Below are 18,538 nucleotides of genomic sequence, written 5' to 3'. Positions count from 1 at the left end.
GTAGGAGTGCCGGATGAACTCTGCCAATAAAGTTGCACTGCACCCTACTCGGTGAGCTATTTCTGCATCTGTGGAAATAAAGGCAAGGAAAATAATCCAAACTACAGGGTGTTTAATGGGGTTTTCCATATTCTGCTGCTCTTTAAGTTGTGTGTGTTTAGTTTCTACCAAGCTCTTGTTCTTGATATAAGGAGGAGGGCATGATAAAACGTTCCCATAACTTGTCCTGATGCTATTTGAAAGAAAAAAGTAGCAATTGTTCCAGCCTGAACTTAGTGTAACTATTGATTGTAAGCTGCTAGAACAATAATAAACATTATATAGCTGATGTGTTCTGGATATTAAGTGTCCTTTCCCCACAAAGGAAATACTGTGATAGACAAGTGTCCACAAATTTTTGGCTTGACTTACTAACCAGCCATACTTGGTAATTGTCACTGACTCTTCCCCTCCCCTTCACCTTCTGCATATGCCAGAGAGCTTTGGAAGGGGAGGGTGCCTCTCCTATCATACTGGTCTTTCATGTTGCGTTCACAGTATGCTTCTGCCTGCTCCACAGTTTAGCACAATGTAAGAGATACCCTTCACCGACTCTGCAACTGGGGGGAGGGTTCTCTTTCCAAGCTGAAAGAGGGAGGAGCGTTCAGGAGAGTTTCACTGAGTAGGGGCCCTTGCCCCAGCAAGCTGGCAGATGGATTTATGGAGGCCTAATGATTGGAAGAGAGCCAGTGTGGTGTAGTGGTTAGAGTATTGGACTAAGATCTGGGAGACCAGGGTTTGAATCCCCACACAGCCATGAAGCTCTCTGGGTGACCTTGGGCTCACTGCCTCTCACTGCCTCTCAGCCTCAGAGGAAGGCAATGGTCAACCCCTTCTGAATACTGCTTACCATGAAAACCCTATTCATAGGGTCACCATAAGTCGGGATCGACTTGACAGCCATCTGTCGGGAATGCTTTGATTTGGATTCCTGCATTGAGCAGGGGGTTGGACTCGATGACCTTGTAGGCCCCTTCCAACTCTACTATTCTATGATTCTATGAAGGCAGTCCATTTCCATTTCAGTGATTGGAAAGTCTAGTCACAAGAAAAATGTGGCAGCAGAACATAAGGAAGTTATTGAACATGTTCTGTCATGTTTAATGTTAGTCTCGTTTGCTATGGAAGTAAAACATAAGGCTTGGATAGGGAAATCTTGCAGAGTTGGATTAAACTTTGTTTCTTCTTACACTTCAGCTGTTTCAGACCAACATTTTTTGCATCCTTTATGCTAGAATCTTTCATGTTATACACGTTTGCTTTGTATGCTTGTAATCTTCAACTCATTTTTACTAGCTGACATTATTTTTTTTCTGTTGAAGCCTTAAAGGCTCATGCTGGGGAATTCTTTCCAGTCTGAGGGTCACATTTCCTCAAGGGTAACTTTCTGGGGGCCACATGCTAGTTGTGGGCAGGGTCAGTGGCAAAACTGAGTGGAGCAACTGGTGGTGTGCCTTCTTGACTTTGAACACCAAGGTCTGTTTCAGCTGCACAAAACTCTGGGGTGTTACATAAACCTAAATCTCACATGCATCTTTCCATCCTCCATCCATGCAAGCAAGAGGCAAGGAAACAGTCCTGAGGTTCCCTGCCCCTGCTTTAGCTTTTATATTTTTGTTAACTATTGTTCAGCTCCAGAAATGGAAGGATTTATGTAGTATCAAAAAAAGTTAATTTTGTTTAGTGTTAGCAAACTTTGTACTATATTCTTCTATAGGTTCTGGCATAACATTGTGGTCTAAAACATACTTGTATTTTTTGGTAATTGAACCATATTCATTTATTTAATTTCCATGCCATTTAAAAAGTATTTTTTTAGAAAACAGTTTGACAGTATTCCTTATTCTTACCAATCCATTGTGATAAATACTTCATTTTTAGTTAATGTATTTATGATATTATCTATGACTGGCAATATGGATGCCTGAAGTTGCTTTCCTCTCATCACTGTGGTTACAGATCAGTGGGAGCTGAATTATTGAGGCTAGTCAATACTCAACAATTCAGCTTTATCACATCGTTTGAGAGTTATCTTTATAACACTGTAATGAACAAGCAAGAAGACTTTAAAAAGCATTAAGTTGCAGAATTCATGTAGTGTTCCATATTATGGGGATGAAGTGCCTTCTAGCCTTCCTTCATATTTATATGGTTGACAAGTATTTTGATTTTTGTAAAAGGGCTATATGAATGCACCCATGTTTGAGTGTGGAACCTGCAACCTATGCCTACTTCTTTATTTTATTTATTTATTTATCCTTAAGATAAGCCAGTTCAAGACAGTTTTAAAGGTCAAGATCATCACTTTGAATTGGTATCTAATGAAGTCAGAACAATATTTATTTAAGTATTTTACAGATTTATAAACCACTTCACATCCAGAAGCTATTGAAGTGGTGTATAATATGATAAAATCAGATAAAATACAAGAGATACAGACTAAAACAATAGCACAATTTCTACAATTGTACAATTTATATTTCATAAAATGACTGGGTCTCACTTCCGGAAAATAACAAATACCAAAGTTACATGCTGTCCACAGTGAGCCCAAATTAATGCTGTGGCACCTGTGTTTTGAATCAGTTGTAGTTTCTGAAAATTCCTCAAATGGCAGCTCAACATAAAGTGTATTGTAGTCTAATCTGGATGTTACTAAGGCATAAATGACAGTGGCCAGGTCTGTCTTCCTCAGAAAAGGCTGTGGTTGGTATGCCAGTTGGACAGAGCAATAATTAATTAATTAATTAAATTTATATCCTGCCCTTCCTCCTAGAAGGAGCCCAGGGCGGCAAACAAAAATACTAAAAGCACTCTAAAGCATCTTAAAAACAAAAGACATTATAACATTTTAAAACAAAACATCTTTAAAAACGTATTTTTTAAAAAATCTTAAAAACATCTTTAAAAACATCTTTAAAAACACTTCAAACATAGATGCAGGATAAAGTCTCTGCTTAAAAGGGAAAGAAGAAGGTCTTCAGTAGGCAATGAAAAGATAATAGAGAAGGCACCTGTCTAATATTTAGGAGGAGAGAATTCCAAAGTGTCAGCGCCACAACATTAAAGGTCTGCTTCCTATGTTGTGTGGAACGGACCTCCTGATAAGATGGTATCTGCAGGAGGCTCTCACCTGCAGAGTACAGTGACCGACTGGGTATATAAAGAATAAGACGATCTTTCAGGTATCCTGGTCCCAAGCTGCATGGGGCTTTGTACACCAAAACCAGAACATTGAAGCCCGATACCTAATTGTAGCAATCCAACACCCCCCTCCTCTACTTACACCAGGCTGTGGGGTGTTTGGATTGCATGGAGGTGTCCCTCTGCTGAACTCTGCTGGCTGGGTTGGCCTTCTGTCAGCATCAACATCCCCATTCCATCTACCAAACATGTGGGCAAGCAGGAGGCCAACTGGTACTATCCCTGGCAGCGGAAAGGCCTGAAATTGGCGGCCTGCATCAGGCCTGCTTCAGACCCAATCACTGTATCAGCCTGGATCTGGCCTATAGATTGGGCCCAATTGCCCTGCCCCCCACTTTAGCTGCATCTGTCAAGAACAACAGGGCTGTGGATATGTCTGGGGGGCAGCAGAGTTAAGATTGCAGCCTAAATTAATGAAAAGCATGTTTGTCCCTACCTGGGTATCCAGGAGCAGTGCCAGATTAAGGAGCATCCACAAACTACGCACCTAATTTTAAAAAAGGACTGCCATTCCTAGACACTCGGTTTTTTAAAAAAAGAAAATATGGTAGCAAGGTTGGGAAAATCTTCTGTCTGAACTCTTGAGGTGGTGTCTGACTAACAGACTAATCCAACTCATGGGAAGCTGGTAGAAGGGCTGCAGGTGGGAAGCTCCACCCATCCATTTCTGTTCAGCAGCTGCCGGGCTGGCAGAATGTCGGCTCTGCCAGGAGCTGTGCACATGAACAAAAAAGAAAATGTCAGCTCTCACGAATACCCCTACAGTGAGAAAGCACTCCCCATTGACTTCATTAGAATTATTTTCTTAGACCTTTTTCTCTACATAACTTTGGCCCAGATTGGGCCCTACAGGAGCTCTCCAAACGGGCGTTGGATCTTGCGTAAGTCATCCCCCTTGGCCCCTCCTTCCAAAAGCCCCCAAACACCCCTTTTTCAGGCCTTCTGCTGCGACCCCTTCTGCTGGGCTGGGCTTCCCTGGCAGAGCCCCAGCAGAGCCAGCAGGGTCCCAGCTCCGCCATGGTGGAGGGGTGTCCGCTGGCAGAGCCTGGACCCTGCCAGCTCAGCTGGGGGTCCACCATATCCAACTCTCTCAGCCCAGTGTAAATACGAGTTGGATTGCACCCTAAGTCATGCTCCGAGTTAGACGTACTGAAATAACCATGACTAACTCAAGTCCATTGATTTCAGTGGGACCACACTTGAGTATTACTAAGTCAGATACCACCCCTGGAGAGCTGCTGCTAGCTGGAGGACATAACACTAGGCTAGATGGACCAATGATATGACTTTGTATAAATATATGGACTTTTTTTTTTAGGAACTTATTATTCATCTTAGGAACATGACGGTTCCTGTGGACTCAGTGCGTGGGGGATAGAAGGTGAAATTATTTGTTAAGTCAGAGATTATATTGTCCAAAATTACCATTATTACATGATGACTTTCATAAAGCAATGGCTGCATTGCATTGCTGTTCTTATTTCGATAAAAATAGCTTCATATGTTTATAAAAATATTTACAAAATAGTTTGGTTGTCAGCAAACCAGTATTGCTCATAACCAACACTATTTCTGGATATTTCTGCAACTACATTCTCTACAGCATTGGGGACCTATTTTTGTTGTTTGTGAAGTAATTGCCTAATTGTTTTGTTGTACATGATTCCGACATCTTTGCTCATGCTTGCACTAGGAAAAAGCAATTTTTATATTATCTAATGTGTTACATGCAGTAATAAGGGCTATGTTGGCTGTCTTGTTAAAAATAACAAGAGCTTAGTTTTAAAACCATGACCACAACTAATATTTTGTCTTCTGAGGATGAGGGGCAAGAAGAATCTGAAAAAAACAAACCCTACAACAAATTATTTAATTTGGGTGTTTGGGACATATAATTTTACTATAATAGACACAGCAGCTTGAGGAAAATAAATGTGGATCCTGCGCAATAAATAATAGCTGCAAATAAAATCACCAGGTAAAACATGAATTAGTTTTGACGCATAGATTGAATCCAAAGCTACAAAAGCTTGGAGGGTCCCAAGTATAACACATTTATAAACCAATCCTATGCATGTTTACTCAGAAGTAACTCCCCGTGGGACTTACTCCTGGGAAAGTGTTCAGAATTGCAGTCTGAAAGTAGTACCCATGGTAAGTTTTTCTGTATTGTGGTAGCTGATTATACACTGGATGTATTTTCCAAACCTAATAGGGTTTCTTTTCACCGCAATATTTTAGACAGACTCTTGGTTACACACATAATTGTATGCAGTTTGGTTTCTGAGGCCACAGGATGCAGTAGTATAAAGGAGTAGGAAGGACAGGGCTATTGAACCATTTTCAGAGCCTGATCTTGCTTTAAACTTGCTACAAATTGTTTCCATGTCAGTCTTGGGGGCGGGAGGTCCATGTGAATATGTGATGCATAAAAGCACTTGTCTTTAGCTTAACATGGAGCAGCTGCATGCACACATTTGTCCTTTATTGTTGAAAATTGTGGAATCATTTTTTGTTTACAGTTTCCCACACTCGTCAAAATATTAAAAAATGCATGCAAACCAACTTATAGACTGTTGCCTAGGTATACTGTCAGTAGGTTAGTGCTTAGGCACTGTACACATGAGTAATGTTTTTGACTGACTTCCAGACAACAAAATATAATTTCAGCCCAGTAAAATGGCTGCCTGTAGTATAGTGAGGAGAAGCATTTGAAGATAGCCTACCTCCCACACATTTTAATTTATTGTCATATCTGTGTTCTTCACTAACTCCAAGAGTGACATTCTTGGGATTGTTCTGTTTTTTCTGCCCAACAACCCTGTGAAGTAAGTTGGCCTGGCTATCCATTGCCTTTTTGTGGCTAAGCAGGGATTTAAACCTTTGTTTTCAACATAAATCCAGCATTCCCTAGATATCACACTACAGTTCTCCATGCTACCCTATACTTTGATTTTGAGATACAGAGTGGCATCTCTTAAAATTTCCAAGGTGCAAAATCATAGCTAAAACTAATGAAACTGCTGTATATTGTGATAACACCAAAAAGCCAACACTTGTGTAGGGATTTTAGCTTTGGGTGGCACAGTGCACATCATTACTAAGGAACATGCTCTTCTGCTTTGATATTCTCATCTTTTATGTTTCAAAGCAGAACACCCATTCAATTACAGTCTGTCTCTGGGACATGAAACTGTATACAAGTGCATGCTTCTGATGGCAACAATCCCATCCGGAAAATGATTTGTAGATGTTGATCTGAACATGATACAGCTGCTTTGAGGAGATACTTGCATGAGGCTTATGCACTGGGAAGTCTTGTCCCAAATATTTAAATATCTGTTGGGGTTCTGCATAACAGAAAAAAAACCCCACTTCTACTATTACTTGTTTTGTGTCATATTTATTCATTCGGAATCCTTTCTGGCAGTTTGAGAATGCTTAATTTTGTTTGCCACATTTTACTTTCATTTTTAGCCATATGAAAGTAAGTAGTTTCAGTTGTTCTTATATCTGTGCTTATTGTGTAATGATATATGCACTGGTATACGCTTTCAGCACAGAATAAACAAGTCTTCAGCATATTTAATGCTAGCAATCATAAAATACACAAATGGCTCATGTGTTGGCTAAACATTGTCTTCCATGACTCAAAAGATAGGTAGAGTCAGTTAACATGCTTAACTATTCTCTCATTTCATGATCCACCCTTGCTAAACCAGAATTGCAACACTTCCTTTAAAAAAAAGTCTGTGCATAATCTTACATCCCTAAGCAATTGTAATCTGTTTTTTTGCAGCCAAACAGATAAATATTGTAACTATAACTTCCTTTCCGTTTGATTCCACCTCACCTCATGAATAGATCAGTGTGAATTTTATGAAGGCAAATAAACTAAATGAGCCACTGACAACTTGACTGTAGAGATACCGATGCTCAGCCATTGAGATTGCTTTGTGTCAGTGGCGTACCAAGAGCTGCGCAGTGGGAGCGATCCGCCCTGGGTGCAGGCAATAAGGGGGTGCATTATCTGAAACACACACTCAGCTCTTGGATCTGCTCATAAGGATGGTTGGAGAGCCCGACAATGGTGGGGTGGGGTGCTACCAAGTGAAGGAAACTTTGTAACAGACCTTTTTTTTTACACGTTCACGGTTCAGCAAAGGAGATCATCACTTCCAAGAAAAACCGAGATCTCTTGCTGCTGTTTACTCAAAAATGACTACACTTGTCCCCACTTAAAAAAAAAAAGTCTACCAGAACCAGGAAAGAAGGGCTCAGTGCTTTTGGGCATCTCTGGTGACTTTTACTGGGATGGTCTACACGTATACTGTTGGCTGTTCATGTTGCACATGCCAGAGGGATGGGAGACAAGTGTGTACAGGTCGGGAAAGGCCCCCAGGCCAAGCGCGCATGAGTGAGCAAGTGCACATGCTCCGGAGTGCACCGCTCCTTGGCTTTTGGGGGGGTGGCAGGGGAGAAGATCTTGTCTGTGCGCTGGCCAGTGACTCGAGCCAAAGAGGCCACCCAAAAGCCTGGAGCCCCAAACTGGCTCGACCTTGCCTCGGGTGCACTCAGCCCGAAACTGACAAGCCCCCACTGGGCAAAACTTCAACTGCGAGGGATTCTCTGCGGGCTGTTAACTGCATGCAAGGCGGACCTTTGCCCCTTCTTCTGTCGTCTCACCTCCTCTCAGTTCCCATCATCATCGACACACACACACACAACCCAGCAAAGCAAATAGCTACAACACCTTATCTACAGGTTGCCCCTTTTTTTCCTTTTTTGTACTGTAATATTTATTTATTTTAATTTTTTTTTTTACTGGCATGATTATATATATGAAGTTCAATAAAAGAAAATTTTCACTGTCATTATTATTATTTGTTTCATTTCATGATTATTACTGAAAATAATTTTGTCGTATAGAGGAGGGGGTGTTAAAAAATAATCAGCTCCGGGTGTCAAATACACTAGGTACGCCACTGCTCTGTGTTGTTAGACAAGTCACTGTAAATTCAGATGTGCAGAAAAAGGATGTGGTACACTCCCCCTAGTACTATGCCACTTCAGATGAAGATGCATTCAACAAATTCTCTGTGTGGAAAGCTGGTCTATCAGTGAAAAGACCAAGCTAAAACCATTATCCCTAACATACTAACTTTGCACATGCAGATATTTTTATGTTGGTGCTTATACAAGTTGTGCTCTATTTGATTTTTGGAAGTATGTTTGAATCTGCTCTAGGTCTCAGTGGGGATACTGAAAAATCCAGAATATCAATTGCAAGAATATCAATTACAGCATCTTGAATTATATTCAGTAATTGCTTCCCATTCCAACATCAAGTAGATACTATTTAAAAGGTAAATAGAGGCTAATATTTTTAATACCATATCCCTAAACAAAGGATGCTTAGTTTTAACATCTAAATTGTATGAAACATTAGTAACATTGCTGTAGGAATAAACATCTCTTGCAAGAGGGATTAGCTCACCTTTTATTATTCTATACTAGTATAGCCTATGAATGCATTTATTATTATTCTACAAAAGGATTTTCGTGCTATTGTTCATAAGTGTGCAGTTTCTACCCCATTTCATCCCAATTTACGTTAATTACATATGCTTTTTTCTGCTGTTGAGCTGTACCTCAAGTGAAAGGGCCCATTAAAAGAGGGGTGTTCCATATCTCCCAGGGTCCCAGAGCTGGCTAAGTGGTCAAAAAAGGCACAGACTGGTCTGTTCCAAAAGCGGCTTTATTCCAGGCCTGTTACTTCACAGGCCAGCCTCCACCAAGAACAGATTACTTTTGCCTGTAAGTTCAGTCCTTCTACGGGCCTCCTTTCCTGGGGTGCCAGGCTTCTGTATTGTTGTACTTGACAGGCTCAAGTCCAAGACTCCAGGGTTTTCCTGGGGAGGAAGCAGGCTGGGCCAACATGAAAGGCTGCTATTTCCTCTCTGGCCTCACCCACTAAGGCTTAGGGAGAGAGTCTGCAGATGATACTTGCCCAGGGAACAAGGGTCAAGCCTCTCTACGTTTGGTAGAGGAACCTCTCTTAGAGTCCTAGTTACTCCAACCTCTCCTTTGGACTTCCACTGCCCCCCTTTCCCCTGTCTAAAGCCTTTTATATCCTCCAGGTGTCCTCACACTTCCTTATGACAGAGACCCTGCAGCAGTCCTCCTCCTTCCTGTCTCTCAGCCAGATGACTAAAAGGGTTCCACCCAGCTCCTTCTAACACAGGTGGATCCTCCAGGCCATGTCCACGTGTCTCAGGAGCCATTGCCTGGTTGATGCTTGGTAGTGTGGATCGGAGCCTTCTTAAAGGGCAAGGTGCTTGAAGAGGACCAGCGAACCTCTGTGACCCATCACAGCTGTAGTGCCCTTTTGACCTTAACCATATACATTTTAGTAATGACATGGCAACACAGAGCCTTTTGTTTATGAAAGCGGGCATATTTTTCTGCTATCTCTTTTCTGTTCACCTGACTTTATAGGAATGAATGAAACGTTATTTTTACCCCACCCTTTTTCCAAACTGGAACTCAGGGCGGCTTACAAATAAAACTACATGTAGTTAAAAACATACAAAAATATACAATTAAGATACAATTAAATTATATGAAACCTCAAAACCATGAAACAGGCACTTAAAATACTAAAAAACAATTTAAAATAATACAAATAACAGCATAAAACAATAAACAAACCTTGTAGACCCCAATCCTAAACACCTTCTGAATGTATTTGTAATGTGTTATGATATCCTAGCAGGTTAAAAATAATACAAATTTTATTTCCCTTTTGCATATTGCCAGTCTATTTTGGCCCAAAGGCTCTAGAACTTTAAAACACTTTAATGATCAATCAAAATTAAAGGTAAACATGTTTGTCTATAAGAAAAAACATTTAAAAAAAACCCTTCACATTTGGGCCTGGGGGTTGACCATGGGTCAGCGACGCCCTTGAACCAAAGAGGATTAGCACTGCCTTACACAAAATACAGAGGTCCCTGGCATAGAGAGTAGAATAAAATGAAACTTGGCAGTCTTTAATTTATCAAAGTCAGGAATTAACTTAGGATGGTATTCTAGGTGTTCATTTAATGGCAATATTAAAATATTGTTAATATTAATTTTGGATAGTTGCTAAGAACACTATCCAAAATTAATCCCTGCCTTTCTCTTCATTTTTGCTCCCTTCCTACCTCAGGAATCTGTGTGTTTTATTTAAGGTTTTGGACAGATCTGGGTTACAAACTAGATTTCAGTTTTTTGGAGATAGGGAGTCTTAATACCAGAATCCTAGGTTCATAGCCTTGTATCTGTATTACTGCCTGGAAGGGACTTATTCAGCCGGCAATTTCCATCTTGAAGTCAACTTGACCTCATGGTTCCAACACTAGCCTAATATTTATATTTTTGTACTTTTTTATTTTTCTTCATTCCCCTCACCCCGTTTCATTGTGGTGTCATGCTTGTTTAAAAGTTCTAAAGAACTGGTAAGTTTACCAAACTTTTGTGGACATTTTGGTTAATCCCAGTAGTTGCATCACGCAACTAAATTTTGGACACTGATGATCAAAGCATCCTCAATAGTTGGATATAATTACATTTAATTTAAAGTTCTAAAAGGTCTTTGGTCCACAAAATAGTTTTTTTTAATGCCAGGATTGGTGACTAACAACCCACTCGGCATTCTCCTCAGTGGTAGTTCCATGCATATAAATGGCTGCACCTGCAATTTATTGAAGTGAACCAAGAAGCCTCCTCAGGTTTGATAGCGCATATAGTGCTCTAAGGAAGATAGATTTTCAGTTTAATCTGAGTTGTGGATTGCGTTCTGTGGTGAGACTGTTAATTCATCGACCATGGGGATTACCAACCCAGCTTCAATGGTTCCTGACGAAGTGGCCCTAGACTGTGAGCTTTTTTTAAAGTAAGTTTCTAGCCTTTCTAGAAAGAAAATTATGAAATAAAATGTGCAGCTCCTCTTCTAAGTGATTTCTGTGTAATGAGTCACCTGCTTCCACCTGTCAGTGTTTTTAGCCAATGAGTGAAGACAGAGTGTGATTAATAAGGGAGTTGTTTGGATACTTGGCAGTAGGAATTCCTGGAATCCCAAAGATCTTCTGTTTTCCCCTCCCCTTAGTACACTTTGCCTGCTTCTATCTTATTTAATAGTAGTTCTTAGAATCTCCATAAAAGGTAAAGGTGAAGGTGTCCCCACACTTATAGCGTGAGTCGTTGCCGACTCTTAGGGTGACGTCTTGCGACGTTTTCAAGGCAGACCGTATATATGGGGTGGGTTTGCCAGTTCCTTCCCCAGCCTTTCTTTACCCCCCAGCGTATGCCAGGTACTCATTTTATCAACCACAGATGGATGGAAGGCTGAGTGGACCTCGACCCCTTTTACCGGAGATTCGACTTCCTCCTTCCATTGGAATCGAACTCCGGCTGTGAGCAGAGCTTCGGCTGCATTACCGCCTCTTACCACTCTGCGCCACGGAGGATCTCCATAGTTTGCCCTTTTTACCTAGCAAGCAAGATGCATCTTTCCTGTGGTGGGTTTGTCTCAGATCAGGTAGTCCCTAGAAGTTATTTTCTACAAATACTACTACATAGTACATTTGTGTGTATGTAAAAGAATCCCCTGCCCAAATGGGAAATGCAAAATGTGAAAACTTTGCAAGGAGGTTTAGGCATGTCTCCTGCTATGCAGGAGCTGGTGTCCAGACATTTATTAAGAATTCACTGTATAGTTTAGTTAACTTGCAATATAGTGGTATACATGTCTACTTCAGAAGTAAATCTCTTTATGTTTAATGGGACCTAATCACAGGTAAGTCGGTACAGAATGGCAGCCTAGCTTTGGTTTAGGATTGACAATGGGGAAAACAGGATTCTTTTGCCTTTAACAGCTATGCCCAGCAGGACATAGCTGATTTCCCATGGTAAACATGAGGTTCTCCATACTGGGGAATGTGAGGGAAGCAGTAATGACTGTACTTTCTCAAATTCTGCGTGATGCCCCTGGCAGCCATTTTGTGTGATGTCATCTCCCATGGTAGCCATTTTGACTACTCTCTCAAATTTTGAAATGTGTCCCCAGTACAAAAAGGTTTGCAACCCCTCATCTTCCACTTCTAATAATGTCTTTTAGAGCTGTTTTAATGTTGATTTTGTTCTTTTCTTCCACTCTGCTGCTGTTAGTAGTTATTTGTATGGTTTTTGTATCCTTGATTGTTTTAATTATAAGACACCTTAGTCACTGTGAAACTGTATTGTGGGTTATAAAGTGTTTTAAATAAATAATTGGACAGTAGGAGATGTAACCAATGTACCTTTGTACATTGTATGTTTGTATTTAAATGGTATTGAGGCAAGCTAAAAATCCCTACCTCACCAAGTTTCGAACCCTAATAGGATATGTTTAGATTTTTGTGTTCCTAGTTAGTTATAATCTATACTTTCATGCCACAGAAAGGCCAGTGTTTATCAATTTAAATCCTTAACATTGGCTAATCTCTATAAATCAAATATATTTTCATATACGAAGCTGCATCATACTGAGTCAGACAATTGGTCCATCTAGCCTGAATCTCTGACTGGTACAGGCTGTGCATAGTTTTTTTCCAGCTGTACTGTCTTGGATCATTTTAGTTGGAATGAATCTGGGACATTTTGCGTGTGAGGCACATACTGTATCACTCAGCAACGGCCCCTTTTCCTCCTCATTGATTTTTTTTAAATTTGAATTTAAAGTTCAAAAGATTACATTAAAAGGATTTATGCAGAATTGAAAAGAAAATAAGATAGAAGTTGAATTGCAACCTGAGCTGTAAAAGTGATTAAGAATTTCATTCATATATTGGTGCTGCATTCTATTCATATATTAAGATTCATAGGCAGTTTCTGGCATAGTGCAGACATAACCAACATGGTGCCCTCCATCTGTTGTTGGACTATAAGCCACAACTCATAGATTCTTTTTGCTGAAGATAGGCAGGCTGGAACAGGAACGATTGAACAAGGTGCACCAGCACTCTACTAATGCTACTTGTTCCTCGCTCCCACTCCTCCCATGGATGGGTTCCTGGTTGCTCATCTGCTGTGCCCACTGGCCTGTGTGTGCTGTTGCTTAATGCCAGATCAGTACACAAAAAGTCCACAATCATTAACAACTTGGATGAGGAGGTACAGAACATGATTATCAAATTTTCAGATGATACAAAATTGGGGGGCACAGCTAATACTGTGGAAGACAGAAACAAAATTCAAAGGGACCTTGATAGGCTGGAGCATTGGGCTGAAAACAACAGAATGAAATTCAACAGGGATAAATGCAAAGTTCTACACTTAGGAAAAAGAAATCAAATGCACAGTTATAAGATGGGGGTTACCTGGCTCAGCAGTACGTCATTTGAGAAGGATCTTGGAATTGTCATTGATCACAAGCTGAATATGAGCCAACAGTGCAATGTGGATGCAAAAAAGGCAAATACTATATTAGGCTGCATTAACAGAAGTATAGTTTTCAAATCTTGTGAAGTATTAGTTCCCTTCTGTTCAGCACTGGTTAGGCCTCATCTTGAGTACTGCGTCCAGTTCTGGTCTCTGCACTTCAAGAAGGATGCAGACAAACTGGAACAGGTTCAGAGGAGGGCAACAAGGATGATCAGAGGACTGGAAACAAAGCTCTGTGAGGAGAGACTGAAAGAACTGGACATGTTTAGCCTGGAGAAGAGAAGAGTGAGGGGAGATATGATAGCACTCTTCAAGTACATGAAAAGTTGTCACACAGAGGAGTGCCGAGATCTCTTCTCAATCATCCCAGAGTGCAGGACACGGAATAATGGGCTCAAGCTGCAGGAAGCCAGATTTCGACTGCACATTAGGGAAAACTTCCTAACTGTTAGAGCCATACGACAATGGAACCAATTACCTAGAGAAGTTGTGGGCTCTCTGACACTGGAGGCATTCAAGAGGCAGCTGGACAGCCATCTGTCAGGAATGCTTTGATTTGGATTCCTGCATTGAGCAGGGGGCTGGATTTGATGGCCTTATAGCCCCCTTCCAACTCTACTATTCTATGATCCATGATTTGATCATGTATGATGGTGCTGTATGGTGTGCATTACCGAGACCTGGATGGGCAAGCTGGGAGGAGTTGACCTGACCCAGCTTTGCCTGCTGGATACTTGGTGCAATGCAGGCTGCAGGGGCAGGAGGGGTTGCTGTGGTCTACAGAACTTCCATCTCTGTCACCAGGAATCCACTCTTGTCTTGGAGCTGGCTGTGAGGACCTGCACCTACTGCTGGGCCAATGAGACAGTAAACTAGGGTTGCTCCTGGTGTATCAACCACCCTGCTGCCCAGCAGCTTCTATGACTGAGCTGGCAGAGGCCATCTCAGTTGTGGTATTGGAGGAGCCCAGAACAATAGTCCTGGGTGATTTCAATATACATGCGGAGGCTGCCACTAGGGTTGCAGCTCATGACTTCATGGCCTCCATGATGACCATGGAACTGTCCCAATTTGTCACTGGTCTAACACATAGGGCATGGCACACCCTCAATTTGGTTTTTGCTCCAGATGGCGGAAAAGGTGGTCTGGAGCTGGGGGGGGGGGATGTCACCCTATTGTCATGGTCAGAACACTTCCTGGTGAAGTTTAGACTTACGACTCCAATCCTCCCCTGCAGGGGTTGTGGACAGATTAAGATGGTCACCTCCCAGAGAATAATGGAATCCACTGGATTCCTGAATGCCCTGTGGGAGTTTGCAGTAGATAGAGCAGGTGACCCTGTTGAAACCTGACACTGTGGAACAATGAGACGCATCGGGCTTTTAACATGGTTGCCCCTGAGCACCATCTCCAGCATTGTGGAGCCTGCTTTGCACCTTGGTACACCAGTGAATTAAGGGCAATGAAGCAGGTTGGATGACTGCTAGAGCGCAAGTGGTGAAAGACGTACTGTGAGGCTGACTGACATGAATAAAATATCATAATTATGCCTACTGTGTAGTGGTGAGGGCGTCGAAATAGGCCCACTTCTCTGCCTCCATCGCATCCTCAAGTAGCTATCCAGTGGAGCTTTTTCATTTTGTCAGGGGTCTGTTAACATCAGTTCCAGGAAATGGAGTTTTAGACCTTTTGAAGCCCACTGTGAATTGTTTGCAAGGCACTTCAAGTTGCTTGCTTCCACAGCAATCTTGATGCCCCATCTACATCTAGTGTAGTCCCCAGTGAGGTGTCCAGTGCAACATCTGCCACAACTTCTTGGGATCACTTTCAGTTAATGCTGCCTGATGACAAGGGCAAAGTGCTTGCGATGATGCGGCCGGCATCATGTCCTCTCGACCCTTGCCCTTCTTGGCTTTATAAAGCTTGCCAAGGGGGCATGACCAAGTGTATCCAGGGCGTGGTCAACGCATCTTTGTGAGAGGAAGTGATCTCAGCTGCCCTGAAAGAGGTGGTGATCCGACCGCTCCTAAAAAAAGCCCACCTTGGACCCATTTGTTTATGACAACTACTGCCCGGTCGCAAATACTCCCTTTTTAGCAAAGGTGATTGAGGGGGCTGTGGCGCCACAATTGTAAGTACTATTGGATGAAACAGATTATCTTGAGTCATTTCAGTCTGGGTTCAGGCCTGGTTATGGGACTGAATCGGCCTTGGTTGCCCTGATGGATGATCTTTTATCAGGAGAAGGACAGGGGAGTGCGACCCTGTTATTCTTACTTGATCTCTCAGTGGCTTTTGATATCATTGATCATAGTATCCTTCTGAGCCCCTTTGGTGAGATGGGTATCAGCACACTGTTTTACAGTGGTTCCAATCCTATCTCTAAGGTTGTTTTCAGAGGATAGCATTGGGCGATTGTCTGTCGGCCCCCTGACAATTGTGCTATGCGGTGCTGCAGGGTACCATCTTGTCCCCAATGCTGTTTAACATCTATATGAAGCCCTTGGGAGCAGTCATCAGGAGATCTGGGGTAAGGTGTCAGCTCTATTTCTCTGTAACATCCGAATTGGGAGGGACTGTGCAAGCCCTGGACCAGTGCCTGGACTCAGTGGTGGGCTGGCTGAGGGCCAATAAACTGAGCCTGAATCCTGACAAGATAGAGGTGCTGTGGGTTGGTAGTTCTCGAGTTTGGATAATTGGTCAATTGCCTCCTTTGGTTGGGGTCATACTCTCTCTGAAAGAGCACGTTTGTGGCCTGGGGGGTGCTCATGGATCTATCTTTGTCGCTAAAGGCCCACGTGATTCCCATAGCTAGGAGTGTCTTTTACCAGCTTTGGCTGGTAAGACAGCTGCGGCCGTTTCTGGACTGGGATAGCCTGACCACTGTTGTCCATGCACTGGTAACCTAAGCACCATCTCTATTACTTTTTCAGTGCCTATTTCCTTCCTCTTTCAACAAACCTTTTAAGTAGAGACCTTATCCCAGTCTGCGTCTATGCTGAAATTGCTTTTTAAGATGTTTTGTTTAATATATTCTTTAAATATGTTTTAAAGGTGTTTTGTTTAATAAGTTTGTAAAGATACTCTGTTTTAAACACTTTTGTTTTTAAGATGTTTTAAAGTGCTTTTAGTCTTTTTGTTTGCCCCCTGGGCTCCTTTTGGGAGGAAGGGATATAATTTTAATAAATGAATAAAAGTTCACAGTATACCATGGTTTATTTCTGACAATGGTTTACCATTATATGTGAACTGAGCCACTGTCACTTATTATCTGTCAGAGCCCTGGATGGGTGCTGAATTTGATTGGAGAATTGGGATCAGAACCTCTTTGGAAGAGTTGTTGCCATTCAGCAAGGCACATGCACACAAAACCTTATTTCCATATGCATCTGGTCTCTGATTTGATCTGACTGCCATGTCTTAGCTCATGTGCTGTGCTTTCAGTTTAAATTAAGTTAATCATATGTCCTGTGACATATTAAATGTTAGGAAGAAAAAAATCTCACATTTTCCTAATTTCACTTCAGTGTTTCTGCTTTCTTATTTCCTTCATTACCTCTGCGTTGTTTTCCTGTATTAAATTGGATACTTCCCCTCCCCTATATTTTATCTGTCTTGGTATGTATGTATGTATGTATGTATGTATGTATGTATGTATGTATGTATGTATGTAGAAAGAAAGAAAGAAAGAAAGAAAGAAAGAAAGAAAGAAAGAAAGAGGCATGCCCTAAGCTGGAAAAGGGAGGCCAAAGCTTGCTTTGACTCTGCCAGATGCTCTGATAGCCTCATAAATGGAAAATAAATCCTAAATTTGGATGACACAAAGTGAATCCATGGTTTAGCTTAGTATGGTGCAGTAGCAAAATGACTGGGAAGGAGCAAAGTGGCCATGATTGCCTGCTTGGGAGCCCACAAGTTTGCTCTAAGCTATAGTTGGGCTTCATGGGATGTGTGAACCAAGCCATAGATACCTTTGGTTCCTGGTACAGAAGTGCTGCATAGTCCCTGTGCTGATATGCTGGAGCAGCACAAAGAGAAAAGAATTAAGATTACAGTTGGTGCTAGGAAGATAAACAAACCTTGGGGTTTAGGGGAAATTGAGATACGGCTTGTGATATTTTGAAGCTGGGAGGAGGGTTTACAGTGCCCATGTGTAAAAGTCATAATGCATCGAACAGGTCTTAATTATTCTGCTGCAAATACTTTTCTTTTTGCCTATATGTTTCTTAAACATTCTGTTCACTTGGAGTTAACTACTGTAAGGTTGTTTTTCTGCTTTGGTTTTTTTAACTTTGTGTTATGACATCAGTTCATAAACTTTTTTTTTTTAAAGTACCAGGTATTTTCGTTAAAACATCACATGATCAGAGCTAGAAATATTGTAAAAGCTTTGGTAAATTCATACACCCTAAGGAGTAATTTTGTGGTTTTGCTGCAGAAAAATGTAAAACCTCCTTTCCAAAGACTACGCTATTCTTCTCTCATCATTCCAACTAACCCCAGTATCTGTTTTCCAGATTTTCCAAAGGCCAAGCACAAGATTTGTGGCAGAACAAGAACTGGAAGCTAAATTACCTGATTCCTAGTTGATGCTTTAATAGCCAAACCGTTCCTGTCCTTCATAGTAGAAGGTAAACATTTTACCAGTGAAGCAAACTTATTTTTCAATCCAGATGATATATTTAATTTATAGATAATTAAAACCTTTTTATTCAGAGATGAGGTTTATAGTACCACCTGTAAGTTAACAGATAAATCTTCCATAGAAACCTTTAGTGCAATTCTGTGAGGAGTTCTAAATGTGCCTTTGACTTGCATTATACTAGTT

At 41.4% G+C, this 18,538-nt stretch overlaps 1 protein-coding gene across 2 annotated transcripts in view; it reads left to right on the top strand.

Moving 5' to 3' along the window:
• The window catches only part of GNG12 (G protein subunit gamma 12), a 62,576-nt gene that overhangs the window by 2,486 nt on the left and 41,552 nt on the right, over positions 1–18,538 (top strand). The window contains exon 2 of one of the 2 annotated variants that reach the window (XM_061633386.1): positions 18,228–18,341. The exons of the other annotated variant lie outside the window; for it this stretch is intronic. The gene's annotated coding sequence lies outside the window, so the exon portion shown is untranslated. The remainder of the gene's footprint in view (positions 1–18,227; positions 18,342–18,538) is intronic. 2 annotated transcript variants of the gene reach the window in all.

This window comes from Rhineura floridana, chromosome 6 (genome assembly GCF_030035675.1).
Source record: "Rhineura floridana isolate rRhiFlo1 chromosome 6, rRhiFlo1.hap2, whole genome shotgun sequence".
NCBI classification, from domain to species: Eukaryota; Metazoa; Chordata; class Lepidosauria; order Squamata; family Rhineuridae; genus Rhineura; species Rhineura floridana.
This window is presented reverse-complemented; position numbering and strand designations above follow the sequence as displayed.